Raw genomic sequence first — 19,280 nt, 5'->3', positions numbered from 1 at the left:
TAAGGATGCTTCCTGCATTCCATTGCTATGGCTGTGGTGAGGTGTATGTTGTATTGTTGTAATTATCACACACACAAACACACCAATGACAGGTCGCAGGGCGGTTCACAACATAAAAATACAAAATCAGAACAGAAAATGCATAATAAAACAAAAGCAACCCAAGAGCCAATTAATATCTAATTCTACTAAGCTGCCTCGAGTCCCTGTCTGGGAAAAAGGTGGGGTATTAATAATAATAATAATAATAATAATAATAATAATAATAAACAAATTGCAGCAAACTTTCTCCTTTACAAAACAACCCCCTTTTGCAATTTGTCCCCTCTATGAAGCTTTGTGAATTTGCAAACCTGGATTAAGGGTTGTCCTTCCATGTGATGACGATGATTTCTCTCCCGCAGCACACAAATGGCTGGATTGACTCTACAAAAATCAGTGAGAGGCAAAGAGCAGTCAAGACCACCAACGTACTCCTGAAATATGTCTCCGAGCATTTGGACTTTGATGTGAGTGACCAAGGCTTAACGCTGCAATTTCAAATCGTATTGCGTTGGAAAGTTCAGGTGTGAACTAGATGAAAGCTGTATGGCATGGCCATTCCAGGGGAAGGTGCCAGCCAGTGCTATTTTTCTAGAAAAAGAGGTGCCAGGACTCACCATAAACTCACCACCCTTGTTCTCTTATAATGGCAATAGTGCCCACCTGAGAGGTGCCAGTGTTAGCTTTTTGCAGTATAGTAGCACTGCAGAGAGCTTGCTGGGGAGACAATGCATAAAAAGGGACTCAAAAATAACTTAAACAAGATTTTAATAACAAAAACAAAAACTCCTTATACACTAAATACACCAACAACAAACCAGACCCAACCACCAACCCATCCCCCAGGGTAATGGGAAAGCTAGGTGCTGCTCCTTATATACTATACCCAAATGCTGACACAGTTTAATCAATACAACTCAGCACCTGCTATGTTTCACAGCTGTAAAGCTGGGTCTCGTTATTTTGCTCTGGCCCCTTAAAGACATACACAACTGGTGGAACAATGATGAACCTTTACATTTAAAGAAACCATTCAACATTTCCCCTGCGGTTCATCATTGTGGAACAAAAACATAAAGCATATTTTGTATATGTCTTTCATGTGTAACCTTTGGAAGTGCTTTAGTAAAAATGTCTGCAATTTGATTGTCACCTGGAACATATTGAAATACAATCATTTCATCAGCAATTAGTTTCTTTACTAACTGTAAACGTAACCTTAAGACTCTAGTGCGCTGCGTATTGGTCTCTGAAAACAGGATAGCGAGTCCGCTCTGGGAATCAAGGTAAACTCTTACTAGTAGTGTTACTTTCATCTGTAGGTCTGCAAATACTTGCAGATACCATTCCACATCACGAGTGGCCTGAACGCATGCACATAATTCACTCTCTGTTGTGGAGAGACAAATAATGGTTTGTTTCTGGGACTTCCATTCAAATGGACAACCTTTATAACAAAACACCATACCAGACACACCCCTGCAATTATTTTGTTCCACTGCATGAGATGCATCGCAGAAAATTTCAAAACCTTTGTCAATACATGATGTAAACTGCAACCTATAATGTTTGGTATGTTTAAGGTACATTACCACTCTCTTAAGAGCAGAGAAACATTGCGTAGTGGGCTTTTCCACAAATTTTGCCAGAAAGTGAAAAGCATAAGTTATATCTGGTCTTGAGATTCTTTGAATGAAATTTAGCTTGCCTATAGCAGAACGATACAAAGTTTTGTTAGGAAATGGCTTATCTTCACCTGTAAAGGTGAAACCACATACCATAGGCGTTTCCTTCCCATTTGCATTTTCTTAAACCCATTTTGAATCAATAAGTCTCATATCTGGGGTTTGTGGTACAAGAGACCAGGTGTTATGCTCTTTTAAAGAAGCTATCTCAGAGTTGATAGCTTTATACCAATTTACTTGGTGCTTAGGTAAATTCTGAACATCATTGTAGCTTTTTGGCTCAAAAACCGCTTTATTGGCATACACAGTATTTAAAAGTTCATCTGCAAAACATTGTGGCTTCTGTCTCTTTCTGTCTGAACGTCTCAGTCCGGAAGGAGAGTCAGACTCCTCAGACTTCATGGGACTAAGTAAACTACTAGTTTCAGGTTGTAAATCATCACTGTCAGACTGAAGAGGTGCCTGTAGGCTAAGATCACGGTCAGAAAACTCAAGAGAATCTAACCTCCCCTCGGGTGCCTGTGACTTTAAATCATCAAACAAATTATCAGATTTAACAGGCTTTTTGTCTTGTTCCATTAATTCAGAAGACCATTTCCTGCTGCTGCTTCTTCCTCTTCTTCCTCAGTATCATTTATACCGTTAGTATCTTGGAAAACAGCAACGCCATTCCAATTTACAGTTTGTATCATGCTTCTGGTAATATGAAATTTGCCAGTTGCTGGTATGTAAATTCTGTACGCCCCCTTCTGGTAGCCCATTAATTTTCTCAGAACACTACACTCACCCAATTTCTGCTTAGCGGGATAATGCATAATTACATCTGAATCCCAAATGCGTAGGTATTTCAGATTAGGGCGTTTTTTAAACAGCTTCTCATAGGGGGTGACATCTAAACCAGAATGATAACTGCGATTTCTAACGTAACAAAAGGCATTGAGCGCTTCAGCCCAAAAGACTTTGGGCAGATTAGTATTGTACAGATAAGTTTTAACCCCTGCCTGCAGGTCATGCTGCACAACTTCAACAAGCCCATTTTGCCAGGGACTTCGGGGGCAAGATAACTCGTGAGTAGGCCCCTGTGCCTCAGAAAAAAATTCCCCGCCCCGGTCAGAAAACAGATACTTAATTGGTTTGTTAAAATGCATTTTTACCCAGTTGCAAAAAGCTCTGTACTTCTCAAATGCTTGGGACTTCTCAGCTATTGCATAAGTCCAACAATATCTACTATACTGGTCTATCAGGGTAAGCCAGTACTTAGAACCTCCTAATGATGGTGGGAGTGGCCCAACTAAATCACAATGTACATGCTCAAATGGCTCAGTTATTTTCCTATCTGAGCACCTACCCTTGCGTGCAACCTTAATCTTATTCTTGCAACAGGATAGACATTGCATAAAGAATTTACATGGTTTTAAGTTTAGACCATTAACAATATTCTTTGTCTTAATTACATCAGCAAAATTCAGGTGTCCCAGAATTCTGTGTGCTTCATGGACACACCCGGAATGTGGCCTTACACTCCTCAACCCCTGGCTTGACTGTGCTGCTCTGCAATTTATAGGCGATTGGGAGTAGGTGTGAAAATACAGTCTATATAATCAGAGTCCCGGGCATACAATAGACGTTTGTTCCCATTGAAAAACTCACACATTGACTTTAAGAAACGCACAGTTATGCCTTGATGAGCAAAACTTCTTACTGACAATAAATTGTCCACTGACGGGCAGTAAATGCAGTTCGCTATCGTAATGTTTAAAGAGTCAAGTTTAATAGTACCCCTGCCAAGCGACTGCAAGACTTGTGAATTGGCTAAATGTACATTACCAATATCCTCTTCGAAAGAAATAAACAAGCTTCGATTGTTGCAAATGTGCTGAGATGCTCCTGAGTCCACAATAAAAGACTTCCACTTGGCACCTTTAATTCTTTTACGATCTGTAGTCCGAGCATGAAAAGCTCGCGGCTCGTTTCTGTCTTTACGGTACAATGTCGGCTGCTGGGCTGATGACTGTGACTGATGAACAGAAACAGACTTGGGAGTACTTTGCTTTCTTTTGGATCTGCAGTCCTTTGCAAAATGTCCCTGCTTATTGCAGAACCAACAACGCTTTGCAGCTTTAAATGCAGTCGTATCAACACAAGTTTGCATATGGCGTTCCTCATTGTTTCTGGAAATAGGAGTGCTTATGGCACAAGCCTCCCTTCTATCCAACTCGCCCATTAATCATGCCGTTATTTTTTTTTTAATAAATTTTTATTAAGATTTTAAAGGTTACAAAAAAATAAGAAAAAATACAGTCAAAAAAGAAAATAAGAAAAAAAACACAATACATATATCAAAATACAGAAAAAAGAAAGATAAAAAACAAAGGTAAAAAGAAAAAAAAGTAAAAAAGCAAATCAAACCTTTAACTCGCTTAGTTGCAATCACTTATTTCCTTGACTTCCTCATGCCTCCCATTTTTGTATTCTAATTCTGTTAGATATTCTAGCAAATCCTTCCAACCTTGTTTTTATCCTAATAGTTTATCTTAACATACTATACTTCCCCTCTTTATATTTTAATTCATATAAATATTTCAACACATCCTTGATCTTAATTTTATCCTCATATCTTATCTTAATATACTGTAATTTTCCATTCTTTCCTTCACCAAGTTATCATCCACTTTAACTTTGTTTAATCTTATTTCCCATTAAAACTTATATATCTGTACTTATTCTTAAGACATTTCCCCTAAGGTCAAAGAAAAAATTCAATTCCGCGATTTTCCCATCTCTCATTAAAAAAAAACAAATTTATATTATATATACTTTAGATTCCCAATTTTCTTTCACCAAATCCCCTCCCCAGTTTCGGCCCTTCAATAGTTCCATTAATCTCGGAAAACCATCAGCCCGGAGATCTTAAATCCGAGGCTCTTAAGTCTCTCTCCTGTCCCCTGTGCCAGTCTTTTTGATAGTCTTTAATGTTGAAAATCAGATCTTGGGGAAGCCCCAAACCAACAGTCATCATATTACTTCCTGCCAAACTTCCATAGTTAAAAGTAGGGCCTATAAAGTATTCCAAATCTTGTTTCACACTCTTTTCAAATCCAAAGGCCCCCAAAGCTCCAATCTTCCAATCTCCACCTGGCTCGGATTTATATTCCAAAGGTCATTTGATCTCCACATAGGGTGATCTTTCATCTTCCAGGCCAAACCAGGCTTCCATCTCCAAATATTTACTTCTCCTAGCTGTCATCATGTAGGGCCTCAAGTAGTAATCCACTATTTGCCTCTGTAGGGTTACGGCTCCCCCTTTCCTCACTTTGCTCACAACAAGATTCTCCTTTTCAAATTTTTCAATTTGTTCAGTTGAAAGAGGTTCCTGTGCTTGGTTCTTGTCCACTTCTTTGCCAAAACCTACTTTTGTTTCCAAGATTACCACGTTAGTAGCCATAACATTTATCTGGTCTTGCAGCTTTCCCAAGAGATAAAATGTCCTGTTCAGTTCACACTCGATTTCCTTCCTACCAGCCATACTTAAATAGTCCAAGGTCAAAAACTAGTTTCTCAAGGCTTTTATCTTTAGCTGCATCCTTACGACAATAACCCAAAGCTCCCTCTAGAGGGATTCAAATTCTTTTTCACTCCTTCCAGCACAGACCCAAAGGTCCCATACATTGAATTATAACAGTTCCTTTCTTCCTTTTAAACATAAAGTTGTAACAAAAACAGGCAGTAGAAACAAAGTCCTTCTTTTGTATCCTAACAGCTAACTTGACAGCTGTCAAATCACTGTCAACGGGCTCACACAGACCACTCCCGGGTCTGGGGATGTGGCACTTCAATTTCACGGATTTTAACCTTCTCCTGCAGGTTCCCCTGCTTCCAAAAAAGATATTGATGATAGTTTCAATCAATGGAATTTAGGTCCTTTACACAAAACTCTCCATGACCTTAGTTAACTGGTTCTTTGCTTCAGTTTATTTACAGAAAGGGGAGGCGGACTTCCTGTTTGGACCTTCCCTGATCGGTACCATTTTTTTTTAAAAAAAAAACTTTAAATACTTTAGAATTCCAATTTCCGTTCTACTCACGGGTTGTTGTTTAAAATCCATTTGTCCACAAGAAAAAGTCAGCGCTCTCTGGCAACGGCTACGCGGCTTCACTCCGTAAAAATAGCAGTCGATTCAAAACACCGCGCCGCTCACCCCACGTCACTTCGGAACCCCCGAAAAGGGGTTTCCCTGTGGGTAGGGGGGCGCTCCTGGTGTCAACCGAATCCCACGTTCCCAGGCTTCATCCGCCTGGGATTTCTAAAGGGTCTCTGCCTTCACCGTGGCGGTACGACCCGAATTCCACGGAGCGGGTTCCTCTCAGTCAGAGGAATGCTGCCATTGCCGATGGCGCTAACCCCTTCCACGGTTAATTGTGCTGGTGGAACGGCAGATATTTGGCTAGCTACACCATCAAAGTCCTCATTAAGGGAAGAAAGAATGATAAAAACATACTGAATATAAGGTATCTCCATGTCCCTTCGAATTAATTCGCAGTGTATTGCCTCCAGACGTCTCAAGTGTGCTGCCAAATCACTACCAGGCTGCAACTTGGTCTGGTACAGCTGCTTGAAAAACGTCAATGCAGACACTGACTCTTTTCTAATATGCACTGCTGCAAGACTGTCCCACATTTCTTTGGCAGTTTTCTTATTTCTTATATAGACTACTTGCTGGTCGCCGACTGCCAAATTAATTATTGCCCTGGCTTTTGCATCTCCTTTTGACCAAGCATTAGTTACAGGGTCAGGAGGGTCATCAGTTACATAGGTCCATACTTCTCTAGAGGTCAAAAGCGCCTCCACCCGAAAAGACCATAAACTATAGTTCTCATCTGTTAGCTGTGGGAACACCAGAGCCTTCTCAGCTTCTGGAACCCGGTCAACCATTCTGGAACTCTTCCAGACCCACAGAAACTACACTAGCAGGAGAAGGAGTTTTCAAAGCTTTCTCAGAGTCCAAAAATATGCAGTCATCCACTCAGCAGCTGGGCCCATAACCAAAGATGTTAGCTATTTGCAGTATAGTAGCACTGCAGAGAGCTTGCTGGGGAGACCATGCATTAAAAAGGGACTCAAAAATAACTTAAACAAGGTTTTAATAACAAAAACAAAAACACTAAATACATCAACAACAAACCAGACCCAACCACCAACCAATCCCCCAGGGTAATGGTAGAGCTAGGTGCTGCTCCTTATATACTACACCCAAATGCTGACACAGCCATTCAACATTCAACCATTCAACATTCAACCATTCAAGAGCCAGAACTGAGTTCCAGTGAGTTCTGGCTGGGGAAAAAGCCCTGGGGCAAGCCTAGGGAGGGCCACCTAAGCACAGCTCTCTTGCCCTGTGCCCCTCTGCCACCTTTGCCGACTGAGAGCCAGTGTGGTGTAGTAGTTAAGAGTGGTAGTCTCCTAATCTGGGGAACCGGGTTCACGTCTCCGCTCCTCCACATGCAGCTGCTGGGTGACCTTGGGCCAGTCACACTTCTTTGAAGTCTCTCAGCCCCACTCACCTCACAGAGTGTTTGTTGTGGGGGAGGAAGGGAAAGGAGAATGTTAGCCGCTTTGAGACTCCTTAAAGGGAGAGAAAGGCGGGATATCAAATCCAAACTCTTGGGGACTTTCGGGTTAGCGCCATCGGTAATGGTGGAATCCTTCTGACTAGGAGGGATCTGCCTCGAGGAAATCGGGTCTGTACCGCTACGGCGAAGTGGAGACCCTTCAAAAATCACAGGCGGGAGAAGCCTGTGAGTGTGGGATTCGGCGGGCACCTTTTGGGGCCCCCCAATTCGCGGGGAATACCGATTACGGTTCCAGAGCGAAGCGGGGTGAGCGGCACGGTGCTGTGAATCAACTGCTTTTTCCTTGGAGCGAAGCCGCACAGCCGTTACCGGAGAGCGCTGACTTCTTCCTGTGACAATTCGACCTCAAAAGCAACTACCCGTGAATAGGAAAAATTGGAAGTATAAAAGGACGAAAAAGACTTAATTTGGCACCAATGCGGGGAGGTTTAAACAGGAAGTCCGCCTTCCGCTTTTGTAAATAGATCAAAGCAAAGAGACTACAAGCTAAAGTTTTGGAAATCCGACTGGAAAGGATTAATTTCCTAACACAAAAAGTATCAACCCCCCCAGGAAGCAGGGGAAGGAGGGGGGAGTTTTGGACTATATATACCTGCAAGAGAGAGGGAAAGAAGTTAAAATCCACTGCTCAAAACTTGGGAACGGGCTGCCAATAGACAAAGACTGTTGTGCTTTGAACTGCGTATTAACTGTGAATAGACGACTTGCTGACAGCTAGCTCAGCAAGAGAGATACATTGTGGTTAGTTGTCCTCTTCTGCTCTTAAAAAGGAGGGAAAGTAACTGGAAAGTAACAAAAAATTGGAAATGTTTATTTTTTTTATTTGAGTTTAAAAGGTGTCATTTTGGACTATTGCAACTGTTTCCACCTAGAGGAAGTTTCTGAAATTGATACTAGGGGAATTTTCCACTTGCAAAGAGAAACTGTGTAGCTGGGATTGACCTTGGCTCTTCTATTGTTTAAGTGTTATGGCACATGGGAAAGAAAAAGTAGACTCGTCATTCCCAGACAAAACAACAAGGTCTGGGAAGATTTGGCAGTGAAGACCATCAGCTGTTGGTCTCCCTACCCCATCTGCAACTGTACCAACACAATCTAAGCCTAGTGGAATGTCATCAGAAGATGTTTTAGCGATTGCACTGGCCAAGATTAATGAATCTTTGGAGCAACTTAATAAGAGGGTCGAAGAGACAAATAAGACGGTTGAAGAGACAAAGATGACAGTGGATGAGGCAAAAGTGAAGGTAGACGCAGCAACCACTAAAATTGACTTAAATACAGAAAGCTTAAATAGCTTGGGACAAAAGGTGAACACTAATACAGAATCTATTCAGAAATTGTTGCAGGAATCTACTTTGATCCGACAGACTGCAGATGAAGCTAAGGAAAAAGCTGCTGCTGTGGAATTTAAGATAACACAATTGGAAACAGAGAAAGTCCCAGATCTACAGAGGCAAATTGAGGACCATAAATTGACACTTTCTATGATTGAACTTAAGGAAAAACAGACGAATTTAACGATTAGAGCTGTACCTGAATTAGAGAAGGGCAGTTTGATAGAATTTCTGACACAGGAATTTGCAGAGTTCTGGAAGTTGGATTTGAAACAAGAAGAATTCAAAATTGTGAGGGCCTTCAGACTTGGAAGAGGAGGAAACAAGAATAAAATAAGGGACTGTCTGATTACTCTCCAATCTAAAGAAGAGAGAGATAAAATTTTGGGTCTGCACTTTCAGAATTCTTTGACAATTCTGCAGTCAAGAGTGGAAATCTTTAAAGATATACCGAAACATCTGTAATGGTTATAAGAGGTTACTTGTGCGTAAGTTGCCGTCACTTTTGGCTAGATTGCCTGGCTAACCATGCTTTTGGCTGAAAGCCCTCACTCCGTGGTCGTTCAGTCGCTTGCAGAATCCGTCAGTGGGCGTTTCTTGAACCTCTTCCAGCATAAGAGCTGTTTGACGTCAAGTCTCCGCCTACTCTCCCTGCGTGGGACTCTTCTGCGCAAGGAAGGAGTGGGCAGAGGCGTGCCCGTGCTCTCTCCACTGGTCTCAGATGAAGGGTCCTGGAGACCTCTCTCTGAATCCTCCATCTCCCTCCCTTCTCTACTGGTGTTACGTTGAATTCCTTCCCCCCTGCTGGTCCCCTCTCCTGCATCGCTTTGGAGCCCAGCCTCCACCTCACGCTCCAATGTCTGGTCCCTGACAACATCTTTTGGATCTTAGGTCCAACTTTGGAGATTTGGTTGCCCTGTTGAGAAGGAACAAAATCATCTTCAGGTGGGAATTTCCCCAAGGCCTATTCTTTAGCTTTAAAGGAAGAAAGATAAAGATAAGATCAGTGGAGGAAAAAGATAAGTTTTTGGGAAACCATGGAGAAGATCTGCAGAAAGAACTTGGAAAAGAGCCAGGAGTTTTGGACAGAAGTTCACCAAAAAGAGGGAAATCAACACCACTGACAGAAATAGATAAAGTACTAAGTGCTGTTGGAGGAGAAGCAGAGTAACTACATCATGGCACTGCAAGTATTAAGCTGGAATGTGAATGGACTCAACTCCCCGGAAAAAAGGCAAGAGTCTTTCATTTATTAAAAAAAGAACAATTGGATTTGATTTGTCTACAAGAAACACATGTGATAAGGCTACACAGGAAGATATTGAGCAATAAAAGATTGGGACATGAATTTATTTCATCAGACAAAGTTAAGAAAAGAGGAGTAGTACTTTATGCAAAATGAAATTGATGAATCAGGAAATAGAATGGAAGATCAAACAGATGAGACAGAAGACATTTGAATCGGCAAATAAATGTGGGAAACTGCTGGCTTGGCAAATGAAAAAAGACAAAAACTTAATACTATTACTAATTTGGAAGTGGAGGGAAAGAATATACAGAATCCAGTGGAGATCAGGAAGTGCTTTCAGAGGTATTTTAAACATCTATATACACAGGAGACTCAGAAAGAAATGGACATTGATCGATTTTTGAAAATAAATGGATTACAAAAAATCTCTCAAGAAAATAAGCTAATGTTGAATTATAAAATAACAGACCAGGAGGTAGAAGGAGCCATTCAGAACATGCAATTGGGCAAATCCCCAGGGCTGGATGGTTTCACTTCAAGATATTATAGATCCTTGAAAGAATGGCTAGTACAGCCTTTAAAGGAAGTTTGCAATGAAATACTGGAAGGGAAAAAGGCACCAGAGTCATGGAAGGAAGCTTATATTACACTTATACTGAAAACAGAGTCTGAGAAGACACAGCTTAAGAACTACCGCCCCATATCTTTGCTCAATGTGGATTACAAAATTTTTGCTGATATTATGGCTAAAAGACTAAAAAAGGTACTAGTAGAAGAAATCCATAAAGATCAAGCGGGCTTTCTCCCGGGGAGACACTTGTCTGACAATACGAGGAATATAATTAACATTTTAGAAAAATTACAAGTGAATATTAACACCAAAGCAGTTTTGATATTTGTGGACGCGGAGAAAGCCTTTGACAATATTTCTTGGAGTTTCATGAAGAAAAATTTACAGGGAATGGGGGTAGGTCAAGGTTTTGAAAATGGTATGTTGTTGTTGTTTAGTCGTTTAGTCGTGTCTGACTCTTCGTGACCCCATGGACCAGAGAACGCCAGGCACTCCTGTCCTCCACTGCCCCCCGCAGCTTGGTCAGACTCATGCTGGTAACCTCGAAAACACTATCCAACCATCTCGTCCTCTGTCGCCCCCTTCTCCTTGTGCCCTCCATCTTTCCCAACATCAGGGTCTTCTCCAGGGAGTCTTCTCTTCTCATGAGGTGGCCAAAGTACTGGAGCCTCAGCTTCACAATCTGTCCTTCCATTGAGCACTTAGGGCTGATTTCCTTCAGAATGGAGAGGTTTGATCTTCTTGCAGTCCATGGGACTCTCAAGAGTCTCCTCCAGCACCATAATTCAAAAGCATCAATTCTTCGGCGATCAGCCGCCTTTATGGTCCAGCTCTCACTTCCATACATCACTACTGGGAAAACCATAGCTTTAACTATACGGACCTTTGTTGGCAAGGTGATGTCTCTACTTCTCAAGATGCTGTCTAGGCCTGTCATTGCCCTTCTCCCAAGAAGCAGGCGTCTTTTAATTTCGTGGCTGCTGTCACCATCTGCAGTGATCATGGAGCCCAAGAAAGTAAAATCTCTCACTGCCTCCATTTCTTCCCCTTCTATTTGCCAGGAGGTGATGGGACCAGTAGCCATGATCTTCGTTTTTTTGATGTTGAGCTTCAGACCATATTTTGCACTCTCCTCTTTCACCCTCAATAAAAGGTTCTTTAATTCCTCCTCACTTTCTGCCATCAAGGTTGTGTCATCTGCATATCTGAGGTTGTTGATATTTCTTCCGGCAATCTTAATTCTGGCTAGGGATTCATCCAGCCCAGCCTTTCGCATGATGAATTCTGCATATAAGTTAAATAAGCAGGGAGACAAAATGCAGCCTTGTCGTACTCCTTTCCCAATTTTGAACCAGTCAGTTGTTCCATATCCAGTTCTAACTGTAGCTTCTTGTCCCACATAGAGATTTCTCAGGAGACAGATGAGATGATCAGGCACTCCCATTTCTTTAAGAACTTGCCATAGTTTGCCATGGTCGACACAGTCAAAGGCTTTTGCATAGTCAATGAAGCAGAAGTAAATGTCTTTCTAGAACTCTCTAGCTTTCTCCATAATCCAGCGCATGTTTGCAATTTGGTCTCTGGTTCCTCTGCCTCTTCTAAATCCAGCTTGCACTTCTGGGAGTTCTCGGTCCACATACTGCTTGAGCCTGCCTTGTAGAATTTTAAGCATAATCTTGCTAGCGTGAGAAATTAGTGCAATTGTGCGATAGTTGGAGCATTCTTTGGCACTGCCCTTCTTTGGGATTGGGATGTAGACTGATCTTCTCCAATCTTCTGGCCACTGCTGAGTTTTCCAAACTTGCTGGCATATTGAGTGTAGCACCTTAACAGCATCATCTTTTAAAATTTTAAATAGTTCAGCTGGAATACCATCACTTCCACTGGCCTTGTTATTTGCAGTGCTTTCTAAGGCCCATTTGACTTCACTCTCCAGGATGTCTGGCTCAAGGTCAGCAACCACACTACCTGGGGTATATGAGACATCCGTTTCTTTCTGGTATAATTCCTCTGTGTATTCTTGCCACCTCTTCTTGATGTCTTCTGCTTCTGTTAGGTCCTTTCCACTTTTGTCCTTTATTATGGAAATCTTTGTACGAAATGTTCCTTTCATATCTCCAACTTTCTTGAACAGATCTCTGGTTCTTCCCATTCTATTGCTTTCCTCTATTTCTTTGCATTGCTTGTTTAAGAAGGTCTTCTTGTCTCTCCTTGCTATTCTTTGGAAATCTGCATTCAATTTCCTGTATGTTTCACGATCTCCCTTGCATTTTGCTTGCCTTCTCTCCCCCGCTATTTGTAAGGCCTCATTGGACAGCCACTTTGCTTTCTTGCATTTCCTTTTCATTGGGATGGTTTTCGTTGCTGCCTCCTGTATAATGTTACGAGCCTCCATCCATAGTTCTTCAGGCACTCTGTCCACCAAATCTAAATCCTTAAACCTGTTCCTCACTTCCACTGTGTATTCATAAGGGATTTGACTTAGATTGTATCTTACCGGCCCAGTGGTTTTTCCTACTTTCTTCAGTTTAAGCTTGAATTTTGCTATAAGAAGCTGATGATCTGAGCCACAGTCAGCTCCAGGTCTTGTTTTTGCTGACTGTATAGAGCTTCTCCATCTTTGGCTGCAGAGAATATAATCAATCTGATTTCGATGCTGCCCATCTGGTGATGTCCATGTGTAGAGTCGTCTCTTGTGTTGTTGGAAAAGCGTGTTTGTGATGACCAGCTTGTTCTCTTGACAGAACTCTATTAGCCTTTGCCCTGCTTCGTTTTGATCTCCAAGGCCAAACTTGCCAGTTGTTCCTTTTATCTCTTGACTCCCTACTTTAGCATTCCAATCCCCTATAATGAGAAGAACATCCTTCTTTGGTGTCACTTCTATAAGGTGTTGTAAGTCTTCATAGAATTGGTCAATTTCAGTTTCTTCAGCACCAGTAGTTGGTGCATAAACTTGGATTACTGTGATGTTAAAAGGTCTGCCTTGGATTCGTATCGAGATCATTCTATCATTTTTGAGATTGCATCCCAGTGCAGCTTTTGCCACTCTTTTGTTGACTATGAGGGCCACTCCATTTCTTTTACGGGTTTCTTGCCCACAGTAGTAGATATGATGGTCATCCGAACTGAATTCACCCATTCCCGTCCATTTTAGTTCACTGATGCCCAGGATGTCAATATTTATTCTTGCCATCTCATTTTTGACCACTTCCAACTTACCCATGTTCATGGTTCTTACATTCCAGGTTCCTATGCAATATTTTTCTTTACAGCATTGGACTTTCCTTTCGCTTCCAGGCATATCCGCAACTGAGCGTCCTTTCGGCTTTGGCCCAGCCGCTTCATCAGCTCTGGATCTACTTGTACTTGCCCTCCGCTCTTCCCCAGTAGCATGTTGGACGCCTTCTGACCTGAGGGGCTCATCTTCCAGCGTCATAACTTTTATATGCCTGTTGTCTTTGTCCATGGAGTTTTCTTGGCAGGGATACTGGAGTGGCTTGCCGGTTCCTCCTCCAGGTGGATCACGTTTGGTCAAAACTCTCCACTATGACCTGTTCATCTTGGGTGCCCTGCTCGGCATAGTTCATAGCTTCTCTGAGTTCTTCAAGCCCCTTCGCCACGGCAAGGCAGTGATCCATGAAGGGGATAGCTAAATTAAAGCTAAATTAATTGTAAACAATGTAGTCACAGAGGAGTTTAAGATTGAGAAAGGAACACAACAAGGTTGCCCAATCTCTCCATTGTTTTTTACATCGGTCCTGGAGGTTCTGCTTAGTATGATTAGAAAGGACCAATTGGTTAAAGGTATACAAGTCGGAGCTAAACAGTACAAATTGAAAGCATTTGCTGATGATTTGGTATTGACACTACAGGAGCCAGAATCTAGTACCAAAAGAGTATTGGAATTGATTCAAGAATTTGGTCAGGTTGCAGGATTTAAGTTGAATAAGTTGAAAACTAAGGTTTTAGAGAAAAATCTAACAGTGATTTAGAGAGAGAAGTTTCAGAAGGAGACAGGATTAACATTGGTTAAGAAAGTGAAATACTTAGGGGTTAACATGACTGCTAAGAATGTGAATTTATTTAAAGATAATTATGAAAAATGTTGGACGGAAGTGAAAAAGGATCTAGAAATATGGACAAATTTGAAGTTATCATTGCTAGGCCGAATTGCTGCGATAAAAATGAATGTATTGCCAAGGATGGTGTTTTTGTTTCAAACACTGCAAATTTTGGACAAAATGGATTGTTTCAAGAAGTGGCAGAAAGATATCTCTAGATTTGTCTGGCAGGGCAAGAAATTTAAGATACTAACTGATGCTAAAGAAAGAGGTGGATTTGCCCTGCCAGACCTTAAGCTTTATTATGAATCAGCCGCATTTTGTTGGCTGAGAGAATGGCTGCTTCTTGAAAACATAGACATTTTGGACCTAGAAGGTTTTATAATGTATTTGGGTGGCATGCATATCTGTGGTATGACAAGGTCAAAGCACATAAAGCGTTTAAAAACCATATTGTCAGGAAAGCACTGTTTAATGTCTGGATAAGATATAAAGATTTGCTTGAAAACAAAACTCCAAGGTGGTTGTCACCAATGGAAGCAAAGGCTCAGAAAAAGCTCAATATGGAGGCCAATTGGCCGAAATATTGGGAAATTTTGGAACAAGAAGGGGACAGATTAAAACTGCAGAGTTTTGAAAAACTAAAAAACAAAGTACGAGATTGGCTTCATTATTACCAAATAATGGAGTGTCAGGGGCTCAGGAGCAGAGGCACAGGGAAGAGAGGAGATGGAGAGCGAAGGGGAGGAATCCGAGGGGAGCGTAGGAGAAGAGGACAGTGGACCGAGGGATTCCATGAGCCTCTCCAGCGAATCGGAAGATTCACAGAAGGGGGCGCCAGTGGCCAGGGGTAGGGGGTTCCCAAGGGGAACACCCCAGGAGCAAGGGGGCAGCAGGGACTCCCAGAGCAGTAGCTGGAAATCAGGACCAGCTTCCCCACCAGAGCAGAGTGGGGGGGAAGAGTCCCAAGGATCGGGGCCAGTGCATTCCCCACCAGGGAGAGAAGATAAGGCAGGGCTGACCATGCCTCCATCAGAAAGTCGGACAACGGAGGAGAGGTCAGATCCGGCCAGTGTCCCGGAAGAGGGAAGCAGTGACCGAAGTACTGTAACGGTTAGGAGAAAGGTCACTGGGTTGGCGCGAGAGGCAAGTTCAAATGTACAGGAGCGCGGGACAGCAGAGAATGAGGATTGGGAACCGGGTCCTAAAGCCCGCCGGAGGGAGGGGGAGGAGCTAAGCGACTCAGCGTCGGAAGAGTCCAGAAAGGGCAATGCCCCAGCGGGCAGGAGGACCCAGAGGAGGAGAGAGCAGCGTAAAAGGTGGAGCAGGGCTAGGATCTTAAACTGGTGTCATAGGGGAGGAGACTCAGACGGGACTTCGCCGATCTAGGGTTTAAGACGTAGGGCTGCACGCTGTGGCTTTGAAATGGAAACTGAACTTCAATAAAGACTTTTGTACATTACTACAGCCTAGCGTTGGTCCTCTGTGAGCTGGGACCTAGAGGCAGCTCTGACCTGGAGGCTTACAATTTGGATAAGAAAATTGGCTTTCTGGTGGAAAAATCAAAATTGGAAACAGAACTGTTAGATCCAAAACTAAGAATTTGTCAAGAATGTATAACTTGCTGTTGAAATGGAATACTCAGGATGAAATGGTGAAATCTGCTATGATTAAATGGGCACAAGATGTTGGACATAACATTATGATGGCTGACTGGGAACAGTTATGGACCACAGGCATGAAATTCACGGCATGTAATGCCCTAAGAGAAAACTTAATGAAAATGATTTACAGGTGGTACATGAAACCAGTCAAGCTTGCAAAAATTTATCATTTGCCCGATAATAAATGTTGGAAATGTAAAGAGACTGAGGGTACATTTTTTCACCTTTGGTGGACATGCCCAAGGATTAAGACTTTCTGGGAGATGATCTATAATGAAATGAAAAAGGTATTGAAGTATACCTTTCAGAAGAAACCAGAGGCCTTTCTCCTGGGCATGGTCGGCCAATTGGTGTCAAAGAAGGATAGAACTTTCTTTATGTATGCCACAACAGCAGCAAGAATACTCATTGCAAAATATTGGAAGACACAAGGTCTACCCACCTGGGAAGAATGGCAGATGAAGGTGATGGACTATATGGAACTCGCAGAAATGACTGGCAGAATCCGAGACCAAGGAGAAGAGTTGGTGGAAGAAGATTGGAAGAAATTTAAAGTTTATCTACAGAAACATTGTAAAATTAAGGAATGTTAGAAGGATGTTGGAATGAAGTTATGTGGTTTTAGCAGAAATGATATAAAGGTCTAAGTAAAAATGGATTGTTAATTGGTGAAAGAAGAGAATGTAAATTATAGTTGTCAGAGCTGCCTCTAGGTCCCAGCTCACAGAGGACCAACGCCAGGCTGTCGTTATGTACAAAAGTCTTTATTGAGGTTTAGTTTCCATTTCAAAGCCGCAGCGCGCAGCTCTACGTCTTAAAGCCTAGACCGGCGAAGTACCATCTGAGTCTCCTCCCCGATGACACCAGTTTAAGATCCTAGCCCGGCCCCACCTTTTACGCTGCTCTCTCCTCCTCTGGGTCCTCCTGCCCGCTGGGGCATTGCCCTTTCTGGACTCTTCCGATGCTGAGTCACTTAGCTCCTCCCCCTCCCTCCGGCGGGCTTTAGGACCCGGTTCCCAATCCTCATTCTCTGCTGTCCCGCGCTCCTGTACATTTGAACTTGCCTCTCGCGCCAACCCAGTGACCTTCCTCCTGACCGTTACACTACTTCTGTCACTGCTTCCCTCTTCCGGGATACTGGCCGGATCTGACCTCTCCTCCGTTGTCTGACTCTCCTATGGAGTTGTGGTCAGCCCTGCCTTATCTTCTCTCCCTGGTGGGGAATGCACTGGCCCTGATCCTTGGGACTCTTCCCCCCCACTCTGCTCTGGTGGGGAAGCTGGTCCTGATTTCCAACTACTGCTCTGGGAGTCCCTGCTGCCCCCTTGCTCCTGGGACGTTCCCCTTGGGAACCCCCTACCCCTGGCCACTGGCGCCCCCTTCTGTGAATCTTCCGATTCGCTGGAGAGGCTCATGGAATCCCTCGGTCCACTGTCCTCCTACGCTCCCCTCGGATTCTTCCCCTTCGCTCTCCATCTCTCTTCCCTGTGCCTCTGCTCCTGAACCCCTGACAATAGTATATTAAGATAATTTTTTAGGATAAAAACAAAGATGGAAAGGATTTGCTGAAATATCTAATTGAACTAGAATACAAAAAAGGGAGGTGTGAGGAAGTCAAGGAAATAAGTAAAGGAAAGAAAGTTATGTAAAGGTTTGATTTGTTTTTTTTAATTGTCTGTTTTTTATTTTTTTTGTTTAAATTGATATTTGTTTATCTTTTTTTTCTAACCTTTAAAATCTTAATAAAAATCCATTTAAAAATAAATAAATCAAATCCAAACTCTTCTTCTTCTTCTTCTGAAAGCATGCCAGACGGTTTTCTCTTGCTGGGCTCTGTGGGACGAGGGCTGACTGTGCATCTCTCTCTCTCCACTTCTTAGGTATCCCAGGATTTCCCCCTTCTTGGACAGCTGGTGGCGCTCTTGTCCCTTCACCTCACAGACAACGTGAAGGAGATTGGCCTGCAGTCAGCGGAGGCCTTGTACCATCTCCATTACATCATGATAGCCAAAATGGGTGAGGGGGATGCTGGGAAATGGCTTGTTTCTTGTAAGCCGCAGGGTGGGAGATCTGTAGCCCTCCAGAGGCTGCTCCAACTCCCATCATCCCTGAGTGTTGCCCATGCTGGCTGCTGCTGGGGTTGATCAGGGAGTTCAGGAGGGCCAGAATTGTGCTAGCACTGGCCTAACGCCAACACCCCGTTGGCCAGAGATGAGAGGGCAGTCTTGGGGGAGGAATTCACTGCTGATGTTCATCAGAAAAGCCTTCTGGACCTGACCAGTGGCCCAGCCCAGTCCAGCATCCTGTTTCCACAGGGGTTGATCAGATGCTTGTGGGAATCCAGCAAGCAGAATTCAAGCTCTTTCTACTCCTGTACTTTGCTGCCTCTGACCATGGAGGCAGAGCATAGCCATCCTGGCTAATAGTCATGGGTAGCCTTCTCTTCCATGAATTTGCCTCATCTTCTTTGAAAGCCATCTTGGTCCGTGGCCATCAGTGCCTCCTGTGGCAGGGAGTTCCAGAGTTTAGCTGTGCATTGCAAGAAGAAGGACCATCCTGAAACTTCAGTTTCATTGGAGGTCCAGTTGTTCTCATGTTATGAGGGCAAGAGAGAAAGCTTTCTCTCTCCACTTTCTCCAAGCCATACATTGTGTCTCCACTTCCTCGCCGTTTTTCTAAACGGAACCGCCCCCCAAATACTGCAACCAGCATTTGCTCCACAAGCACCCCAGTCCTTTTGGTTGCCCCCTTCTGAACCTTTTTTCCAATTCTGAATTATAATTTTTGAGGTGAAACCAATAATTGTTTTTGTTGGTCCCAGCGGGAAAACTGGAGGTTTTGAGCAGGGAGCACTAATGCTGGGTTCTTTTGCATGCATATTCCAAAACCCGACCCTGCTTAGGTAAGGAACTGGAGAAGAGGAGGAATAAAAATAAGAAAGGCAACATGGTTAGATGGGTCCGAGAAGACTTCTTCATCCCTGGGCCGTCCCTCTTCCACTACAACATCGCAAAAGTGGCCAAGGTAGGGGTGGCCTTTTGTA

General features: G+C 43.1%; 1 protein-coding gene and 1 long non-coding RNA gene across 2 annotated transcripts in view; both read left to right on the top strand.

The window, feature by feature from the left end:
• LOC307219539 (maestro heat-like repeat-containing protein family member 1) overlaps window positions 1-19,280 on the top strand; it is a gene marked incomplete at its 5' end in the record, with an annotated part of 132,738 nt that overhangs the window by 28,386 nt on the left and 85,072 nt on the right. The window lies entirely within an intron of this gene.
• On the top strand, window positions 430-19,196 carry LOC307220065. The gene is made up of 3 exons (XR_013840677.1): window positions 430-509; window positions 18,118-18,253; window positions 19,140-19,196. It is a non-coding gene; the product is annotated as an uncharacterized lncRNA (long non-coding RNA).

The sequence above is a fragment of the Podarcis cretensis genome (assembly GCF_951804945.1).
Source record: "Podarcis cretensis genome assembly, chromosome: 7".
Lineage (NCBI taxonomy): Eukaryota > Metazoa > Chordata > Lepidosauria > Squamata > Lacertidae > Podarcis > Podarcis cretensis.
The sequence above is the reverse complement of the archived record's forward strand: the minus strand, read 5'-3'. Positions and strand labels throughout refer to the sequence as shown.